The sequence below is a fragment of the Rhineura floridana genome, chromosome 16 (genome assembly GCF_030035675.1).
Source record: "Rhineura floridana isolate rRhiFlo1 chromosome 16, rRhiFlo1.hap2, whole genome shotgun sequence".
Lineage (NCBI taxonomy): Eukaryota > Metazoa > Chordata > Lepidosauria > Squamata > Rhineuridae > Rhineura > Rhineura floridana.
The window spans coordinates 17,750,240-17,772,340 of NC_084495.1; the positions used below are offsets into that span (position 1 = coordinate 17,750,240).

Below are 22,101 nucleotides of genomic sequence, written 5' to 3' on the forward strand. Positions count from 1 at the left end.
GTTTTAAAGTCTGTTTTAATGTGCTTTTAGTGTTTTTGTTTGCTGTCATGTGCTCCTTCCATGAGGAAAGGCAGGACAGAAATTTAATAAAGAAAGAAATAAACAGGGCCACAAGTTCCCCACCACTGCCTTAGGCCAGGGCCAGGAAACATATGGCCTTGCAGATATTGGTGGATTCCAACTCCTGTCAGTCCCAGTCAGCATGGCCAAAGGCCAGGGATGATGGAAACTGTAATGCAGCAGCATGTGTAGGATGAAAGGTTCCCCATTCCTGGGCTAGAGACAGACAATAGGATTTTTTAAAAGAGATTTGAATGTGCTGTGTCATTATATTGCCCATAATACACATTGGAGTATTTGTCTTTCATGGCTTACATGTTTTAAAAGTGAAATCCCTGTGGCCACTGATGTGTTCAGTTTACAGAACTAGAATGCATACTCAGGAAAGGTCTCTTTACAGTTAAGGCACAATGAATCTGTGTACAGTGATTCCGAATATACACTCTTACTTATTTATTAAACTTATTAAGCTTGTGAATATAACCAGTTCCTTGCCGGATCAGCCCAAGGTTGACCTAGACCAGTACTAGATGGTTCACCAGAAATGGTCCTCCAGAACACTGTGGTCTTATGTTCTGTGGGATATGCATACCCTTTGGGGTTTTTTGTCCTGTGTTATTTGATCAAATTGTTCAATTTCAGTTGATTCTGACAAAAATAATATGTCAGTCTATTTTTGGACACTTGGATTTTGTTCATTAGCTAGTGGAATATTAAATTTTAAATAGAATGTAAGCCCAGTTAATCCACCTGTAATATGGCTTGAATTGTACGTGATTGAATTTTAGGATTTGATATAGCTAGGTTCAGAGGCAGCAAGAAAAAGAATTTAGCTTCTAGTTGAGCCTTAATTGAGAATGGGAGTAAACGTAGCCTTCCTCTTTGATCTTGTCAAAGTGGGTATGTGTGGATGTTGTGGGGTGAATTTGCAAGCTAGACAAAGAACTGGAATTCTCACCTGTTCTGCCTTCCTTTTACCCCCCCCCTTCCTAGCCTCCCCGGTCAGCTCTCTCACACCTTTAGGGCAAGGATGGAGAACCTGTGGCCCTTCCATCTTCCCTGACCCTGGGCCATGCTAGCTGGAGCCAATGGGAGTTGGAGTCCTACAGCTCCCAAGCTACTGAATCAGGTTCAAGGTTTTACTGTTGCTATACACAACTCTGAACAACATGGGTCCAGGATGTCTGAAGGACCCCCTGAGGCCTTATATGCCAAGCTTGATCACTGAAATCATCCCGAGGAGTGCTGTTAATTATTCCCCGCATTACAGAGGCCTCATCTAGAAGTTGGGCATTTAGTGTCGCTAGTCCCATGATGTGGAGCACTCTTCTGGCAGAGATTCGACAGGCATCCTCGCCTTTAACTTTGAGGCATTTCTTGAATAACTTTTCATGCCAACAGGCCTAAATTCTTCAGTCACTTTATTTGTTGTGTGTATTTTAATGGTGTTTTATATTTTATTGTTGAATACCACCCTGATATTTTATGATATGGTGGTATAGAAACACTTTTATATACAAACAAACAAACCTGTCATGACCCCACATGCCAGAAGAAATCAAGAGTCAGAGGCTGCAGAGTCTCCAACTGAAGAGCCAGGCCAGGTGCAGGACTCTGAGTCTGCTGCTGGAGATAAGAGACCATGGAGCTTGAGTATGATGAACATAAACCCCCGGAAGAACCACCCACATCTGCAGGGCCAGAGCTTGAGGAACCAAATGCCTCCCACAGGACTTCACTAGTCCAGCAAGGCTATGGAATTGAGGAGGAATGCCCATCTTCAGGCCAAAGGGTTGGTCCCTTAACCAGAGCTTGGAAAAGTTACTTTTTTGAACTACAACTCCCATCAGCCCCAGCCAGCATGGCCACTGGATTGGGCTGATGGGAGTTGTAGTTCAAAAAAGTAACTTTTCCAAGCTCTGCCCTTAACAATCTAAAGTTAGCCACAGGTCTGGAGAGGTCATCTACAGGCGGAAGCTTTAAAAGATTGCTCTCAACCTTTGGTGGAGCAATATTCCTCAACTGGAGCTATCTATGGTCCTGAAACTTCTGGTCTGCCTTCTTTTTTATATATAAAGAGTTTAGTTGGGTTTTCACGTTATTACAATAAAACTGTACAATCCCTTTTTCCCTCCCAGCTCCCCTACTTCCCTCTGCCCCCCTTTTTTCTGACGTTCAGTTGTTTGGTATGTTATGTGGTATTCAGGGTCACATGCTCAGATAAGTGTTAAAGTAAATTATTCTCAGTTGTGCTGGAGTCACAGATTAACAGCTGTCAGGTTGGAGAAGTGTCCATCCTTGCGTTGCATTCTGCCTCCCACTTCTTCCGGTTATGGGTTTTTCCAGCAAGGAATTCGAGAAATGCCCTCTAAATCTCTTAGAAGTTTGATTTCTTATATTGTTTATGGAGGAGAATTTCCTCATGGGCTGCTAGTTGCAGGAGGTCTTGAGTCCAGTTTTCTGTGCTTGGTGTGGTCCAGGATTTCCAGTGTTGAAGGACTATTTGTTTTGCTGTCAGCATGGCTCATGGAGCCATCTTTCCTGCGCTTTTGATAATCTCTATCTGGCAGGGATGTAGCTGATTACTATCTTGGTTCCTCCAGAATCAATTTGTCCAGAATCAATTTAATTCTAGCTTCCTTCCAGAAGGGTTTAATTACTGGGCGGTTCCATATTAGGTGGGTTCTGGCATCAAACCAGGACATGAAAACAACATTTGGAAGACCATGGGCTCCCTGTACCTGCCTTTAGGGGTTTGCACATAGGTGAAAGAAGATGGTAACAGGTTGTAGCAGACTCAGCATGCATGCATGAACATTTTAAAGAGTCTCCCCATGCACAGACACCACAAGTGCAGAGTATCACCACAAATGTACAAGCAAAGAACTTAAGCAGAGCCTTTTTGGATAATACCAAATGCCTAGGTTGTCCACCATCCTTTTTCTCACAGTGATGAGATGGATGCCTCCTGAAAGACCATGAACAGGGCATGAAGGCAATAGCACCTCCTAGAGCAGGCACCTCCCAGCTGAGAGTTTGTATGTGCATGGGTGAGTAGATATCAATGAGCCAATGTGGATCTCAGACTAAAAAGGGTTAGCTACCCCTGCTTTAGACTGATATTCAGAGGCACATGGCTTCTAAACCTGGATTTTCAGTTTTGCCATCATAGCTAATAGCCTGCCATAGATGTACACTAAATGAATTTGTCAAATCCTCTTGAAAGCCATTTGAGCTAATCCATCACTGCATCCTGGGGCAGCAAATTCCTTAAATTAAGCACACGGTCACCTTGTTCAGGCATTATTGCCTGAACAAATTTTGGGGACGAGTAGCATGCATGCTAGCCCCTCTCTCAACATCCATGTGTGTACTAGCTAAGCCTCTGATCTTCCCAGTGCTTTGAGCAGGAAGGCCTGGAGGGAGATTCTTTGCATGTTCAGCTGAACACCTGAATAACCCTCCCCATGATCTGGAACCCAAATAATATAGGATTCCCATTAATATAACAGATTCTATGTGTATTTAGCTAAACACATGAAGAACCCCCTGTCATGCCTGTCCCTGACCTATCCCTAGACATGGAGTCCTTAGATGATGAACCAGACACCACACAGATTGAGGACCTTGAGAAGCAGGCAGGACCCCCTGAACCCAATGCTGAGTATCTCCTTGAGGGGCCTTCAGGTTGATGAAACCCCCCAGGAATTCTCAGAGGAAGTGGTAGAGCTATCTGCCAGTCCTCTAAACTGCCAGCACCAAAAGCTTTGGGTCCAGGCTAAAGAGCAATGGAACAGTATGGGTCTATGGACCCAGAGTCATCAGTCTGCTCAAGAATAAGGGGTCTATGTGGGAATAAGCAATCCCTGATCCTCCTTCACTGCCAGCAATTCCGTGATACCTGCCTGTAATTTTCCTTTGTGGCCTGGCCTTCTTTCCACTTCCTGTATGTGTTCTTTTTTGTTTTCAGGTCATCTTTAAGTGAAACCACATTGGCTTCTTCTGCTGTTTTCCCCTTTTTTCCTTGTTGGAATTGCTTGCCATTGCGTTTTTAGAATTTCCTTTTTTAGAAATTCCCACCCATCTTGGACTCCTTTTCTCATTAGGGTTGCTTGCCATGGAACGGAACTTACCATTGTTCTGAGTTTATTAAAATCAGCTTTCCTGAAGTCCAGGGTGCACATATGGCTACTCTCAGCTTTTGCTTCTGTTAAAATCAAGAATTCAAGTATGGTGTTGTCACTTTCCCCTAGAGTTCCCGTAACTGCACTTCATCCACCAAATCATCTCTATTAGTTAGAATCAAGTCCAGAATAGCTGATCCTCTGGTTGCTTCCTCCACTTTCTGTAGCAGAAAGTTATCTCCAACACAAGTCAGAAATTTCTTGGAGGGGCCGTGTTTGGCAGAATTTGTCTCCCAACAGATACCAAGATAATTGAAGTCCCCCATTACTACTACATCATGCCTCCTCGAAACATTGGCAATTTGCTTTTCAAAAGTTACATTCTCGTCTTCTCCTTGATTGGGTGGTTGGTAGTAGACTCCAAGCACCACATTCCTTTTATTCCTTGCCCCACTAATTTTAATCCAGATATTCTCGGTGGAGCTACCAAGCTCATCTTCCTGTATTTCTGTGTTTCAGTATTTCAGTAGGCACACTCTTAGCTTTGCTTGTTTACACTCCCACTACAAGGAGGAGGAGGTGGTAGTGCTCCCCCCGACTTTACAAACCTTCTTCCTCTTTTTTTGTTTCTTCCCTCTTAATTCACCACAGGTGATGCTTTTCCCCTTATTCCGCCTTTTGGCAATGTCTTGCTCCTTTCTTTTGTCACTTTCTCTGGTTTTTGCCTGTTTGCTATGCAGCTCTCTGCTTGTTCCTCTGTCTCACGCTCACTCACACATTCATGCTCCCTTCCTGTTGTCCTTTCCAGTCCCCCCACTCTCTCTGTGTCCACAGAGAAACAGGTGTCCTCTAGGCTGCTGGGTCTGGCTTTTCTTGTCTTTTTTCCTTTCTTGTTTTTAGACCAATAGGAAATTCTAAAAAACAAACTGCTTTGCCCATGAACATGGAGAAAGTTAAAACAAGCTGAACAAGTCACATTTTTCAGTGTCTAAAATTAATAATGTGAGCATGGAGAGGCTGCTGAGAAGAACATCATTTAGCCTTCAAATATATGAATAAATTATAGGCTAGGGACAGTGCCGAGAAAGGAGTGATGGGGCAGCTCCCTCCCAAGGCAAGGCTTTTGTTCCCAATCTGCCGACATTTAGAAGCAGATCAAGGTGCGTCATTCTTATTTTAATACTGTACTTTTTAAAGTTATAGGATCCATGACTTAGGTTTTCATGGTGACCTTCCAAAAGACACACACACACACTCATGCCAACACAGAATTTGGCATGTCCACAAAATCCTTGTGGTCTTGACTATGAAAGCTGATGTCACAATAAGTAGGTAAGCCCTTAGTGTACCACAAATCTCTCTGTCCTTTTTCCTGTGGAGGCTGGTGGCATTGTCTCATGCAAGTCCTATGTAGCCATATAAAGGTTTGCATGGCTGTTTTCTTGACTTGGCTTAGCAATAAATGAATGAATCTTTATTGTTCAGAGCCACAGTCCACGACAAGATAGAAACACAACATAGTTTAACATATTTCATCAAACAAATGCACATACCCCCCCGAAAAGAACTAAACAAATGACTCTCCACACAAACCTGGCTTAGGAAGAATCAACTCTAAACCAAAGCAGCAGGAAAAAAAACAGTCCCTGGGCCTCTGGCTATAAGGATATCTGGAATGGGGAACACACACAAGGGATATATTACCAGGATTGGGGAAAGACAAAGGTTTGCCGAAGTAGAAAAAATACTTAGGGGAGAAACCCTAAGTGTTGGGGATCCTCAAACTACTGAATGAGGAGTGGGCATGCTCACTGGGCATAGAATGCAGGTTGACTGTCTCAAGGTGGTGGGAAATTGAATGAAGTGGCTGGAAACCTGAAGAGTAGCACTCATAGAATCATAGAATAGTAGAGTTGGAAGGGGCCTATAAGGCCATCAAGTCCAACCCCCTGCTCAATGCAGGAATCCAAATCAAAGCATTCCTGACAGATGGCTGTCCAGCTGCACTCCACCCTACAATATTTTGTTGCAGGTGCCACTTACTCACACTTCCTCCTCCTTCTCCTAAAATGCAAGGTTTGCCCTAGAATGTAATATTCACAAGCCAACTAATGTTTGTCAGCACGCTTTAGTGTAATCACTTGAGACAGTGAAATTTCTTCTCTTCCTTAGGCAATGATGGACTATTGTTGTTGCAGCAGCATCTCTATCCCCTGTTGGCAACTAGCTTTGCTGGAGGCCACTTGGAGCAGAGATTGGGCTGGTTATGTTATGCATCAGTTTATTTACATGCCACTTTGAGGCCCAGAGGCCCTTGTGGTGAATAGCATATAAATACAGAAGAAAGGACAACAGAATTACAGTGAATACAATTAATCAAAGCAATATAAAATAGCAAAATCATCAAATTCCCATCAGTCACACTGGAATGCAATTTGTGAGTTGCATTAATGTTCTCATCACAGTTGCAGCACCTCAGAATTCTACATGATTGGACAGGGAACATACAGTACAGTTTACTGGGTTACATGGCCATAGCACTATTAATGCTTTATCATTGTAAACCAGAGACAGCAAACCACTTTACAAGGTCTAGGAGAAGCCAGGTGGCAACAGAGGAGAATGGCTGTGGGCTCAGAAGGCAAATGCCTAATGATAGGGCCAGTCCTGGTTTTATATCACCTGACATTGCCTTGAATTAGGGATGGGATCCATTTTCTGGCACCAGTTCAAAAGCATTCAGATGATTAGCAGGCTGGTATCAATTCGAGTTCATTCTTTGTCTGCCAGTTGCTTTTTGATCCGCTTCTTCCCTCACAAAAAATAATATTAATACTGATATTTTGAAAGGGAATAACCAATATTTTGAAAGGAAATGCCAATAAATGAAAGGAAATATCAATTAAAGTTATCATTCTTAATATTGATACTATAGAACAGTTCTTTTAAAAAATCCATTTTCAAAAATAGCCACAGAAAATTGCTGCATAAAAATCTGATCTGCAATAATAGAGAATAAGAAAATTAATGAAAGATTCAATACCAAATCTGAACTGGCCAGAATTCTAGCACATTCCTACCTTGAATAGAGTTCATACACAGCCCATTGGTAGGCTGTGAGCCATCCAATGCCAAGTCATCCAGTGATGGGCTGTCATGCGATGCATATGAATGCATGAAATCAGTCCTTGGGGTCCTCCCCATCCGATCATTGGCCCGCATGCAGCAAGAAAAGATTTTGTCTTCAGCCAGTACAACAGGGGTGGGCAGCCTGCAGCCTTAGGGCTGAATGCAACCCTTAGCTTCATCTTATGCTGCTCTTGGCCTCTGCAAACAATCAGCTCAGACCTCTGGAGAGAGCAATTTGTCTTTCCCCAAGCAACCTGCTGGTCAGGGGAGAAGGGAAAGGGATGGCAGAGAGAGAGAGAGAGAGAGAGAGAGAGATGGATGACAGAGAGATAGAAAGAGTGGTAGAAAAAGAATGAAAAAAGGGTGACAGACAAAGAGGGGGGAAGGGATAGCTGAGAGTGAGAGAGTTCTAATCTTGCGCATCATTGGTTTTGGCCCTACTCACAGTAAACATGCAGCCCCTGACAGATTACCCCAAAGATATGCAGCCCTCAACAGAAATCAAGATGCTCCCCACCACCACTATACAACATCAAATCATGATCTTTATAGCACTTCAGCAATTATGTCAGCTGACTGTTTTAATTATGCTATGCTTCTATGCACTGGTGAGCCAATGAACTGACCTCCCACAATAGTATAAGGCTGGCTACTATAACTGCTGTATAATAATTCTTCTGCGGGACCGTGCGAGAATTTAAGCAATAGATAGCTCTGCAGGAGGTTACATGTGGGGGGGGAGGGCGGTATGCAAACAGAACTAAAAGCGTTTATATCAAAGGTGCCGGCTTCCAAACAAAGATTACCTAGGTCCTTTGATCCCTAGACAGTTTTCCAATCGCACAGGCAAAACACCTCTTTGAAGAACAAGAAAGATGGAAAGAGAGAAACTTTTAGTCAAGTCTATGTCCTTGGTGGGTTTCAGTGATGATTCACATGCAAATGTCAGGAGTCAGGGTTTGGATTTGAAAACTCTATTGAATGTTAAGCTAAGATAATGATATGGCCCATAAAGCTTGTATGATAACACGTTGCTGATGAGAAACAGATTCCAGACACATTTGTGCTCTGCGAAGGTGAGTGGACATTTGCCTCTGTCCTCTGAGATGTATTAGAGACATGACAAGAGGAATAAATAAGAAATATAGAGGCTGGTACAGCCACAGCAGAATAGCTCCCAGGAGAAATATTTCAAACCTACCAAGGTAAAGCTGCAAAGTAGGAAGATTAATGATGCTGTTTGGCACCCAACTCTAATAGATATAGTACCACAAATTCTTACATGGAGCATCCATAGTATCAAACAAGCATCTTTCTTGATGATGATGAGTTGCAGTGCCTGTCAGGAATATTTAAACCATTCCTGAGTGTATGAATTGTCATCTTTATCTCACTTCTTTTGAGTGAGAAAAGGGTAAGTGAACACAGATATGACATCAAAAATGGCAACATTCAGAAAGCAGTGGGAGAATGTTTTGGTCTCCCAGGTAGGAATGGAAAGATCTGTCAGTTTTGATCCTCTAGGTTTCTCGTTTTTCCAGTCTTAAATTCAGTTCTGCAGCAATTTGCAAAAATCTTTTTAAAAAGGGTCCTCATGAAAACTCTTCAGCATTGTAGGGTAAATTTCTCCTAATAAACAATTTTTATCTGCAGTTTTGACTAATGTACACATTCTTGCAAGTAATTCCTCCTAATATAATGCGTTTTATATTATTTTCACTAATATTATCATTTTAATGCACACTTGCCCCTAATACATGGTTTTTGTATGCATTGTTTGGTTGGAGAACTGCATCACAAAATTCAGATATGTGCATATTTTGAAGGATGTTTGTGTTACGGTTCTCATATTGTTTTGGAAAGTGCAAATTTGATAATTCAGCTTTAAATGAGAACCAAATCCCTACTTCCACAACACTCTGTCTCTAACCTAAACGGCACCATCCTTTGATAAAAGAACTTCTTTTGAACTCAGGTGTGAAATTGCCAAAGTGGAATGGATCAGTTAACTGGAGTTCTATTCATTTAGGTCTCATTCCACTCAACTGAGACCAAAGTATTCTGTCTCACTACTGGTGGGAAAGAATTCACATAGCAAACCTAGAGATATCAGGATTGTCCTCAGATGTCAGGGTTTCCCCTCTTCCTATCAAATAAGGCAAGAAAAAAAATGCCCATTCTCCTAAAGCACTACAAAACATTTCCTTAACTCAGTTTCTTCCCAGGAAGCCGATGGATTTTAAAGCAGAGGTTAGCTCTGAAAGTTTCAACATGTCAGAGAGTCTCATAGACTACAAAATGATGCAAGTGAAATTGAATAACTGATAGTTCTCGATGTTGTAGATTCAGAGAACAAGAAGAAAAAAGGCTGTTGGTTTATTTGGTAGGGAAGCAAAAGAGGGGGCAACAGGTGGGTTAAATTGATGGCACTGCAATCGGAGTAATGAATACAAAGTTTATCCCTTCTGTGTGTTTATCCCTGTGTGCAGGGATAGGAAGTCTGTGGACTACAACCCCCATCATCTGGCCACTGGACATGCCAGTTGGGGCAGATGGAGTTGGGATCCAGCAAGATCTGGAGGGTCACGTTTCCCACTCCTGCTGTAGAAGGATGGCAAGTTGGTGATGGGATGGTGAGAAAGCAGCAATGTCCAGAGTTTTTATTTGGGATGTGCCAAGCATGGCACCCCTAGTGGAGAGTGCTGCCCGGGGCCTTGTAACCATGCAGTGGAGTCTAGCATGTCCTCTGGGGTCTAGGTCTCATGGAGGTGGTAACCTTCTGACTAAGCTACATCACTTCTGACTGCAAATTATGTAATTCCCATTCTCTGTTATGAAGGAACAACATCAAAATGAGAAAACCAGCATGTCAGGGAGATGGGCTAGAAACCAGTGGTGTAGTGGAGCACAGACAAACGGATGAAGCACTACTACTTATGTCACAGCAAGGGCAATGTGCCATCTCCTGGGACATCATTTGCCAATCCAATGCCTAATAAATAGGCTTCAGAGAGAAATGCACCAAATAAGTTTGATCTCTTTATTATGACCAACCAAAATGACACAAAATAGCAAGAGAGATTTTCAGTCCACCAGAACTGTTTATTTAAGCAGTCTTGGTTCCCCATTAATCCCTCTATCATCAGGTGTGTAAACGGCCTCTCCTTCCTTCAGTTAATCCTTTCCCTCTTTGACTCACCTCTGGGGGTGGCCAGCCCTAGAATTGCTGTTGTTTCCTGTCTCCCACAGAGTCCTAAGATGTTGCCCATAGCCTAGCTCTTCACTCTTTTCTTTTTCTGCTACTCTTTCATCCCTGTTCCCTGCTTAAAACCCCCTTTAAATGTGCCACCCACCAGACCATTATCCTCTGACTGGTTGGGCATCTCTTCTTTTCCAGTGGGGCCATCCTGACCAGCCTCTTCCATTTGCCTCACCTGTGCAGTTGACCTCAGAGGATTGTGATAAGGCTATAATGCAATAATCCCCATGTATGCTTCTTGGTGGCTTTGGAGGAAAAGTGTGATACAGATGTAATAGAATAAACAATCCAAACCAGTTGCTTACCGGGCCAATTCAAGGTGTTTGTTTTGACCTTTAAATCCCTATACGGTTTCGGCCCAGTCTTATCTAAAGGAACGCCTCCAGCATCAGCAGCTATGCCGCCCAACAAGATCAGCCTCAAAAGACCTTCTCTACATCCCATCAGTCAAAACAGCCAAACTGGTGAGGACTAGAGAGAGGGCTTTTTCAATTGTGGCCCCCACCCTGTGGAACTCCCTCCCAAATGATCTCCGCCATGCCCCTTCTATGATGAGCTTCCACCGGGCCTTGAAGACCTGGCTCTTCAGGCGGGCTTTTGGGGTGGCTTAGATTTTATCTTCATTGTTTTGAGATTTTTAATGCCTATGTATTATATGGCTATGTTGTACGTTGCCCAGAGTGGCTGGACAGCCAGCCAGATGGTTGACTAACTAACTAACTAACTAACTAACTAACTAACTAACTAACTAACTAACTAACTAACTAACTAACTAAGAAAGAAAGAAAGAAAGAAAGAAAGAAAGAAAGAAAGAAAGAAAGAAAGAAAGAAAGAAAGAAAGAAAGAAAGAAAGAAAGAAAGAAAGAAAGAAAGAAAAAGAAATTTCAGGCATACTGTATGCTTTCATGCTTTCAGAAGGATGGCAGCATTGCTGATGTCCAAGGGGCAGGCTTCCAGAAGTGGCATTTGATTGACCATGCTTGCTGGGGTTGATGGGAGTTGTAGTTCAGCAACATCAGGAGGGCCAATGGTTCCCCACACCTGATATATGGGCTAACATTGAGTAGTCAATTACTGGTGTTACCAACAAAATTGGCTCTGATTTTGTCTGTATGTACTGTTTGTATATAAGCTGAATATTATCCTCCCATACAAGGACACAGAAGATCTTAGGGATGGAGGAGAAATTCAATTTTGTTTGCATTGTAATGAGAAGCTACTTAACTCGTACTCCCTGAACCTATATGCCAGCCTTTCCCAACCAGTGTGCCTCCAGATGTTGTTGGACCACAACTCCCATCAGCCTCAGCCAGCATTGCCAATGGTCAGGAAAGATGGGAATTGTAGTCCAGCAACATCTGGAGGCACACTGGTGGGAAAGGCTGCTATATGCGAACCAAAACACAGGCACCAAAATTAGCACCTCTCCGAATTTTGAAATGCAGTTCTCCACCCAAACACTATGTACAAAAATGCATATATCAGGTGGAAATGTGCATCAAAACATATCTATTAATGAAAATAAGATGCCAAAAATGGTTGGTGGCCAGAGGAATAGGAGCATCTTGGGAGAAGTCTTATTCTTGCTTGGGTTGATTGCACCTTTGTGGCATACAGCCTCTACATCAGGAGTAGGGAACATTTTTTCACCCCAGTGGGTGAATTACCTTGTGGGCAACCTTCTGTGACAGTGTGGGTGGGGCCAGAGGTAAGAGTGGGCAAAGTAAGAGACATGATTCTTTTGTGCATTAAAGCTGCATTCCAGCAACATACAAGCTGCATCTCCATTCAGGCAAGCAAGAGGCATGATCACAATTTGAGGACACATCCCAGCCATGCAGAAGCACTCGTAGAAGGTGCGGAATGGGGCCGGTCAGGGGCGAGGCCTGGAGGGGGCAGCTCAAGGACAGTTCCAAGGGCCTGATACAGTCGGAGGCAGAATGCTTCTGAATATCAGTTTCTGGCAATCGCAGGAGGGCAGAGTGCTCTTGCGCTCAGGTCCTGCTCAGAGCTTGGAAAAGTTACTTTTTTGAACTACAACTCCCATCACCCCCAGCCAGCCTGGCCACTGGATTGGGCTGATGGGAGTTGTAGTTCAAAAAAGTAACTTTTCCAAGCTCTGGTCCTGCTTGTGGGCTTTCCGTGGGCATCTGGTTGGCCACTGTGAGAACAGGATGCTGGACTTGATGGGCCACTGACCTGATCCAGCAGGCTGTTCTTATGTTCTTAGAGAGGCTTGGGGGTTCCTCATCCCCTACTCTACATCCTTGGTTGCCAAGATAGCCCGTCAGTCTTTAAGGTACCAAAAAGGCTTTCTCTCTCCCCATCCCCCTCTCTCTTTATACCTTTTTTTTTGCATGCACATTTTTAATTTGAGTCACTTAAAAAAACAAATCCTCGTAATGCTCTATTTCACTGGTGAAACATTGCTGAGTATGTCGTTATCTGAACCAGACAGGGTTCCCCACCACCACAGCCATATTTTCACAGTGAAATTGCTTTGAGATAGCTGCAGATAATCCTGTTTGATCGGATTGCAATGTATGACTGTCAGAGTTTCATAAAAATCCCTTCTCATCGTTACAAAGATAATCCGATCCAATATGCGTGCATTTGCAATCTTGCAGTTATCTTTGAGACTGAGAAGAAGAAAACAGAGTGCTGGTTAAACTGTCCACCCATTTCCGAAAGATCCATAATGGTATGCAAAGCCTAATAACAAGCTGGAAAGAGTTTTTCCCTCTTTTGCCCTCTGTGCTGTAACCTGGGGATGTAACCTCACGGGGATATCGTCTCCAGGGATGTTGCAAACATTTGATTGAGGGTACTTACAAAACCAAACACCCCTTCCTGAATGCTGAACCCTTTGAGCAAATGCTGCCCCAATTTTCCCTTACTTAAGGCCCTGAAATGTACCCTGCATCAGGATCCTGCCTAGCCAAGACCCTGGGAAGATCTCCTCTGAAGAGATGTGGCACCCTGTGAAGAATCCAAGGCTACTGGGAACCTGGAAAACCCACTGGAATCTCAAGGCAACCTGAAGTTCTTGGTCTTATGGGCATCTCACCTGGGCTCCTGATAATCTCTCCAACCACACCCTGAGCCCTTGTTTCTCCTCCTTCCGACTCCCAGACCTCAAGATTAAAGATGGCAGAGGACGAGAGGTGGGAAGTGTAGTGTCTGTGAAGGAGCCCTTGTTTTGGATGCCTGGAGACTTTGATGCCAGAGGTGTCCCTGGGAGGAAGGAGAAGTGAGAGAACGTTCAGCATGACCCGGCAGATGACCAGGAAGGAGAGGGAGAAGCAAAGAATAGATGAGCCTCTCAATTTCTCCTGGGGTCTTGCTGGCATAACAGCTGCCTACTGAGCTCCAGCTCATAGAAACAGGCCTTGGCAGAGTATCTTTTTCCCACCAATGAAGCCTTTTAGGGCATTTGATTGGCATACTTGCAAGGCCCGTACCTGTTGAGGGAAGCAGTAGGATGCTTATCACACTTAGAGGCATCAGAGCCTGGCTGCTGGATTAAGCCAATGGCTCATCTAGTCCAGCAAATTGTTCTTACAGCGGCCAACCATATGTCAATGGGTAGCCTGCAAGCAGGACCTGAGCACCACAGCACTCTCCCCACTTGTCAATCCCAGGTACCGGTATTCGCTGGCACAGGGTGGCATTCTCTGTCTGATCGAGATTGAATGCCGGTCCTATTCAAAGTAGACCCATTGAAGTTAATAGGAATGACTAGCTTAGGTTCATTCATTTCAGTGGGTCTACTGTGCATAGAATGTGGTTGAATACCACTCCTACTGCCTCTGACAGTGGGTATAGAACATAGCCGTGGTGGCTAGTAGCCATGGATAGCCTTCTTCACCATGAATTTGTCTAATCCTCTTTTAAAGCCATGCAAGTTGGTAGCCATCACTTCATCTCATGGGAGCAAATTCTAGATGCACTGTGTGAGGAAGTGTTTATTTTTGATTAGGAGGTTCAAGCCATCCTGACAAAAAATTAGAATTCCACGTCTAAATGCCACTATGTGGTGGCAGAAAAATCAAGGAGCAAGCTAGGCAGGAATGATGGGGGTGAGTGAAACACAGGCTAATGTCAGACATCATTCCAAACCATGGTTAAGGGTTGTTAAATTTAGTTCAGCTATGGTTGGCACGGCTTATAAATCTGCTGGCAAACCAGAATTAGAAACCATTGTTTGAAGTAGGTTTGCTAAACAACCATAGTTTGGTACAGTCTCTCAGCTGACAAACTGTAGCTAAAGTTCTTGTTCCACCTCAGGAGACTTCAGAATTATGGAGATGAAGCTGAGTTGAGAGAAGGGGGGAAAGAAAGAAGCTCCAAGCATCATTTGCCAGAAGCTTAAATCATAGTTGGTTCTAATTTATGTTTTCCACAAACTATGGTTTGGCAAGATGCACAATATAAATCATAGTTTAAATTCTAAATTATGTTTTTCACAAACTATGGTTTGGCACAGTGCATTATATTAAGCTTATTAATGGCTGGACTATGGACAATGCAGTCTGTTACTGCAGCAGGAATATCACTCCAGATCAAAATGTCAAAGTTGCTTGAATCCAGAGAATAGTATCTTATATGTATCCACTTTCATCTGCTACTTGCTAAACACTTTATGCAAAATGAACAGCCCCTACTAGATGTTGTATCTCTGGCAGATGCCTCCAAATTAATACAGCTTGTGAATTGCAAATTAATGCCTGGACTACAGTGCTCTGTGTCATCAGGCCATTAATATGATATCAGGAGGTAATGTCAAAAAATGATTATAATTAAGGGCCTTGGTATGGAAACCTTGAAGAACGCTTGCACGAGCCATTCCTTTGGATTCAGCAGCACTGTTTGTGTGATGAAGTACTTCTTGAGCTAAGTGGGGTTTTCTGTGTCAACCCATTATTAATTAAATACAAATTTCATAGATTTTGTTAAAGAACCTATTAGCAATCAGCCTAAATTGATATTTATCACCACTACAACATAGCTTCCATTGCGAGTCATTACATCTGATGACTGCTATCAGATATGCATCCCCCCTTTAACTTTTGCCTGTGCTAAAAAAAAAGGTGAAATACTTTAAAATGTCAGTCACAAGCAAATTCATCCCTGTTGGTTTCAAGAAGCAAAGTTGCCTTTGTGTATAAACCTATGGGGGTGTATCAGATGTAGTGCTAAGTCAGGTCATTTAGTGGTATACTTCTTCCACGGGAGAAACATTTTGCGCCAGCAGAACGTTGTTGCTCAAGAGACTGCTTGCAGGAGGCTCCTGGTAACTTTGTCGTGTAATGGATTTCACCATCTGTTGCTCAACAAGTTTCCTCTAGTGCAGATGTTGCGTTGGATTCCTCTGAATTGTCCGGTTGTGTTTTGTATTAGGATTACAGAAGGGTGACCTGGAACAAAATGTTACATGCCAGAGTGTTCTTATTCAGGATATTCCATTCCATCTTCCCCTCCCTCCTGGTTTTCTGTATTTTCTTCTCCCCACCCCCACAACAGACAGTCAGTATTGAAGGGCCATAGTGTCCTCTCTGGGACACTTCAAGAAGTGAAACCAAACAGATAAATGATGATTGCACCACTAATGCCTGCTCTACCTATTTTCTGCCCAAACCAGCTCCATGGCTTAAAAATTGTGTCAGTGGGGTTTTTCCAGAATTGTTCCTTTTCTTTCTTTTGTTTTCTTTTTTTGGTAGCAAAACAACTGTGAACAAGAAGCCTGCTTTTTGAACCAACAGTCATTTGTACAAATTGTGATTTCGGTATGGGGTAGTTCAATTTGAGGGCAGGTAAGTAGGGATGGGAGAGAGATTTTGGTTCAGTTGCATTTAAATCCAAATCTATCAAATTTGCACTTTCCAAAACAATACTAGAACTGAAACAGCCATCCTTTGAAGTTCCTCCAACAGTGAAGTTATAACATAGCCATTGGGGCTAGTAGACTTTGATAGCCTTACCCTCCATTAATTTGTCTAGTCCTCTTTTAAAGCCATCCAAGCTGGTGACTTGTATAGTGCATTCATCTGTGTGCACCTTCTGCCTCAATCAGGAAGGGCCTATTAGGTTCTGTCCATTTTCATATAATAATATTTATTTATTGCTTTCCTCCCAAAGTAACCCAAAGCAACTTACAACAATAACACTAAAACCAATTATGATAAACAAACCAATAAACCTTAAAAACACATCTGTACAAATAAAAGGTCTTGCAAAACCTGATGCACTAAGAGGCCACCAGTACCTGAAGCCCTCCAAATGAAGGGCCAAAGGCCCAAATTAAAAGGAAGGTTTTTGTGTGGCGCCTACAAATAGATAGTGGTGGCACCAGGCATGCGTCCCTGAGCAGAGCATTCCACAAGTGGGGAGCTACCACTGAGAAGGCCCATTCTCATGTTACCACTCTTCACATCTCCCTTGGAGGGGGCACATGGAGAAGGGCCTCAGATGAAGAACACAGGGCCCATCTCAGCTCATGTGGAGAGTGGTGGTTCTTGAGACATTGGGATCCTGAGCCACAGAAGGCTTTATAGGTCAAAACCAGCACTTTAAATTGAGCCCAGGGACTAATAGCAGTAAATAACACACAAGGGAAGAACTGGTAACTGACAGTGGTTCCACAACATGGTATTGGTGGTTCTTGTGCTATTAGAACTTCATCCATCCTCTCTGTCTCTTGTATTTCTTTGGTTGCATGGAAGGTACAGCATAGTACGTACCTCCAAGTGTGTATCACTGCAAGGGAACCCAGGCACTACCCCATCCTGTAAGACCTCTTAGATTATTGCAATGCACTCTACATGGGGCTGCCCTTGAAGATGACTCAGATACTTAAATTGGGTCAAAATGCAGTAGCCAACTTACTGTCTGGTATTCCCCTTAGATCTCATACAACCCTTGTTTAATAACAGCTGCATCGGTTGCCAGTTCATTTGCGGGCTGAATTCAAGGTGCTCGCCTTAGTCTTTAAAACCCTAAATGTCTTAGGCCTCAAGTATGTGAAAGACCTCCTCCTTCCCTACAGACCCTCTCGGGGGTTCTGCCACACTCAGAAGCTCAGGAGGGGGGTGCTCTGGGAGACAGCATTCTCTGTGCCAGCCCTGAAATTTGGAACTCCCTTCCCATGTCTGGCACCTTTACTAATTCAGTTTTCAGGGAATGGAATCCCTAGCCTTTGACACCTGAGACGTATATTTTTAAGACCCACCCTATATTTGTGATTACAATTTGTTTTAAACTGTTTTCAGTGTTGAATTTTAAGTGGTTGTAACCCACCCTAAGACTTTAGGGTGTAGAGTGGGTATTACATTGTAGTAGTAGCAGTAGCCAGTTAAAACCAATTCTCCAAACCCTGGAAAGCAAGATGGCCCACCCTGGATTTTGGATCACTAAAACGCTGTGGTGGTCAGAATGTTCATAGAACAGGCACTCATGGTTGCAGTCATTCACACAGTTCTCTGTTTTAAACTTTACGCCATTTAACTCTTGGTTTCTGCCCTGCCTTGTGCAGTGGTAACAGAGAGGCAATTCAGAAGTTCTAAGAAAGAAAATGAAGTTGGTTGCAGTGAAGGAAAATCTGCAAATTTGGGTTTTTTCTCTCAGTTTTTGCTCCATATACATTTTTGTGTTATTTTTCCTAAAGTGCTTTTTTTTTTTTTTTTGCTTAGTGTATGCATTTTTGTAAGCAATTTTCCCCTGATGGGAAGTATTTTTCTACATTAGTTTCACCAGTATATCCAGTTCTGCATGCATGTTACACTAATATATGCATTTCTGTAGACATTCAACTGCATTGCAAGATTCAAAGAAATGCAAATTTCAAAGGAGAGCTGTGCTTCAGTTCACACGTTGATTCATGGTGTGAACTCAGTAGGTTTGCATTAGAATTCATACTGAAATCATTTCCCCCCAATAGCAGTACTATAGCTTTGTTTTATTTATTTGGCAAATGACCCCAAAACAGCATATAGTCAAATCAAATAATTTAATATACTATCATTTTGGGGGTGATCTGACAGGAACATCCTACTGTCTGAAGAGGCTTATTGGTTGGCTAGTTATTTTTTATCCCCATGTTTCTTAATCCCCAAGACTGACCGTGCCACCAAATCAACAGAAGTAAATACTGTTTAGCGTATTTGGAATGCACCAGCAGAACTCATTCTGGCTTTTTGAAGGTCATCTGTTTTTAGTGATCCCACAACATAAGCTTGCAGGGTGGAGTGCTCCTGTCCAGGCTTCCAGCCAGACAGCCATACTCTTTCCTAGGATACTCCATTCCGTTCTCCCCTCTCACTGGTAGGGTGGAAGGATCTATCAGTTTTTGCTTCTTGCGGGCTTCTCCCAGGCACCTGGTTGGCCACTGTGAGAACAGGATGCTGGACTAGATGGGCCATTGGCCTGATCCAGCAGGCTCTTCTTATGTTCTTATATTCTTTCCATTTTTTATTTTTCCAGTCTTAAATACAGTTCTCCATGTTTCTGCAGCAATTTGATTTTTTAAAAAATGCTCAAGAAAATACCTCAGCATTTTAGTGCAAATTTCTCCTAGCACATTTTTGTCTGCAGTGTTGACTAATGTGCACATTTTTGCAAGCAATTTCTACTGATATAATGTATTTCTGTATGTGATTTTCACTAATCTATTCATTTTGTGCAGACTTTTCCCTAATACCCGCATGGTTAGAGAACTGCATCACAATGTTCAAATAAGTGTGAATTGCAAAGGATGGCTGTGTTTGGTTCTCACATTGTTTTAGAAATTGTGAATTTCATAGATTTGGCTTTAAATGTGACCTGAATTCCCTCCTCCTCCCCCCCCCCCCGTGGACTGGTTTTCTGTCTCCTGTTGCATACACACAGTCAGCTAGCATTCTGTGCTCACTGAGATGGTCATAAGGAGCACTGTTAGTTGTCCCCCAAGTTTCAGAAGCCTGACTGGCCTTGATCAGAAGCTGAGCATTTAGTGTTGCCAGTCCCATCCTGTGGAACGCTCTTCCAGCAGAGATTCGGCAGGCATCCTCACTTGTGCCTTTCAGGTGTCCCTTGAAGAGGTGTTTTATGCCAACTGTCTTGTGCAGTTGTTTAACATCTTCTTAAATGGCCAGTCATTGCTTTGTACTGTTTTTAGTGCTTTTTAAAAACTTTTTTTATATTGCTGTACACTGCTCCGATGTTTAATGAGAGGGCTGTATATAAATACTTTTCTAGATACAAACAACCAAGCACATTCTTGTGTAAATAAAGAGGTATCAGTAGCCTTGGGGAAATCTCCAGGTTTGCAGAAGTACAAAACAACTTTTCGGGGAGAAACGTCCTTGGGGAACAGAACTCCACAAGCAACCCAATAAGGGCTGAGATTGTTTGGTGGATGCAGGAATATAGGAAGCCTCCTTATACTGAGCCAGACCATTGGCTCATCTAGCTGAGCATTGTCTCCGCTGACTGGTGGTGGCTCTCTGGCAGGAGCCTCTCCCAGCCCTACCTGGAGATGCCAAGGATTGAACCTGGGACCTTCTGCATGCAAGGCAGGTGTTCTGCTGCTGAGCTGCAGCCCTCCCCTCAGTATTCTCTGCACCAGGGATGGGGAACCTGTGGCCCTCCAGATGTCATTGAACTTCACTCCCATCATCCTTGACCACTAGCCATGCTGGCTGGGGCTGACGAGAGTTGAGTTCAGCAACATCTGGGGGGCCACAGGTTCCCCACCCCTGGTCTACACTGACTGGCAGCACCTCCATAGTTTCAGACAGGAGTCTTTTCCAGGCCTACCCAGAGATTCCAGTGAGGGAACCTGAGATCTCCTGCATGCAGATGTGCCCCACTACTGAGCTATAGCCTTGGCTGACAAGCAGCATATAAATGCTACAAAATAAGAATGGGAATGTAATGTTGATGATTATACAATTTTATGATCAAACAGTGGTGGCTGGTGGCCCCGATGTCAGTGGGGCAGTGGAATCCACTCTGAGTTTTAGTTCAGCCTCTTGGAGAGCTTCTTGAAAGTTTGGACTAAAACCCAGAAGAGATTACACTGCCCCACTGACGTTGGAGCCGCCACTGCATTCAGGCAGTGAACCTACATCTCTCATGTACTTTGGAAAAAGCTTTCCTACATTGTGTCCTGCTTGCCATTCTGAAATGGAACATGCATGTATTTATCTGAAACATTGACTTTCCTCAACAAGCCCAAGGTGGCTAACAATTAGCGTCTGTGGCTCTGATCTTCTACCCACTAGTGGTGCTGTACCAAAAGTTGAAATGCAGGAGCACATTGTGACATCCTCATAGCCATGACCCCAAAGAGAGTCCAAAAATTCAGACACCTGTGTCAATCCATTTATATACATACACCAAAGTGCAGCTGTACATAGCATAATACCCAGTTTCTTAGGATCTCCATGCCTGCAATTCTATGCATAGTTTCCTAGAAACAGATTCCTCCAAACTCTGCAGTGGTTACTCATGACTGCAGAAGTTCAATTTGTAAAACACAAAAGATCTTCAGTGAATTGAAATGCAATGTTTAGCATTTAATTAGAAATGCAAACAGTTTTAGAAAGGAGTGTTGCCATGTAAACTGCTAATGTGAAGGAGTAACTCAGTTGAAGAAAAGGAAGGATGTGCCCAGCCTGTACTAGGTTATTTTCCTCATTTTCTGACTTACTCTATGCTAATCTGTTGTAAACAAAATTGAAAGCCCCATTATCACTTCGTTCACTTGCCAGAGCAAGGAGGAACTGTCAGTTACCCTAGTGCTCCAGCAGATGGCATCCCAGAGCTGAGCTCCCTTGTCCTGTCCTTCCACTATGTCACTGGTACCCCCAAAAGGGAACACTATCAGAGGTTCCCGTCCACAATCCAGAAATGTTTCTAGGACTGTGCACAATGCTTCTGTGAATGTACTTAGCCATATGCCCCCCTCCAAATTAATTAACTGCAACAGCTATTACACACACGAATCTTACAATATTGAAAACATAACTTGGGGAGGTGGGGGGACAAAGTTCCTTACCATTCACTGTTGTGACTGCTAATGACTGACTTGCTAAAGTTCCCAGAGTGCAGTTTTAAAATTATTCACACATTTTTGCAGTGTTTGCAAATAGACAAATGGTATGACAATTTTTAGAGCCTGTTTGTCTGGGCTTTCAAGCTGTTTGACTAACTTTGAAAGCTAGACCATCTTCCTGCATGCTTAACTTGTATGAAGGGAAATAAACATTTTCCCAATCTGGGGGGGGGGAACCCACACTTTTTTCATTGTCCATGAACTGCTAAAGATGGTTTATATATATTTTTTCCTGTCCAGAAGGCTTTCTCTGACATAGTCTCCTCTGCATATCTTCACCAAAGCTGGCTTCTCTAACTTAACAGGAGCTGCATGTACCAATCTAACAAGGGAGATTTGTTCATGGAAATAAATGCTTATGGTTGATTTCTCACTGCAGTGTTCATCAAGGCCCCATAGTTGGGTGCATTCCTTGGGCAAATAGGAATGCACAGCCC

General features: G+C 43.1%; 1 protein-coding gene across 2 annotated transcripts in view; it reads left to right on the plus strand.

Annotated features, from left to right (window-relative positions):
- LOC133371393 (connector enhancer of kinase suppressor of ras 2-like) overlaps positions 1 to 22,101 on the plus strand; it is a 463,521-nt gene that overhangs the window by 345,155 nt on the left and 96,265 nt on the right. The gene's annotated exons all lie outside the window — the stretch shown is intronic.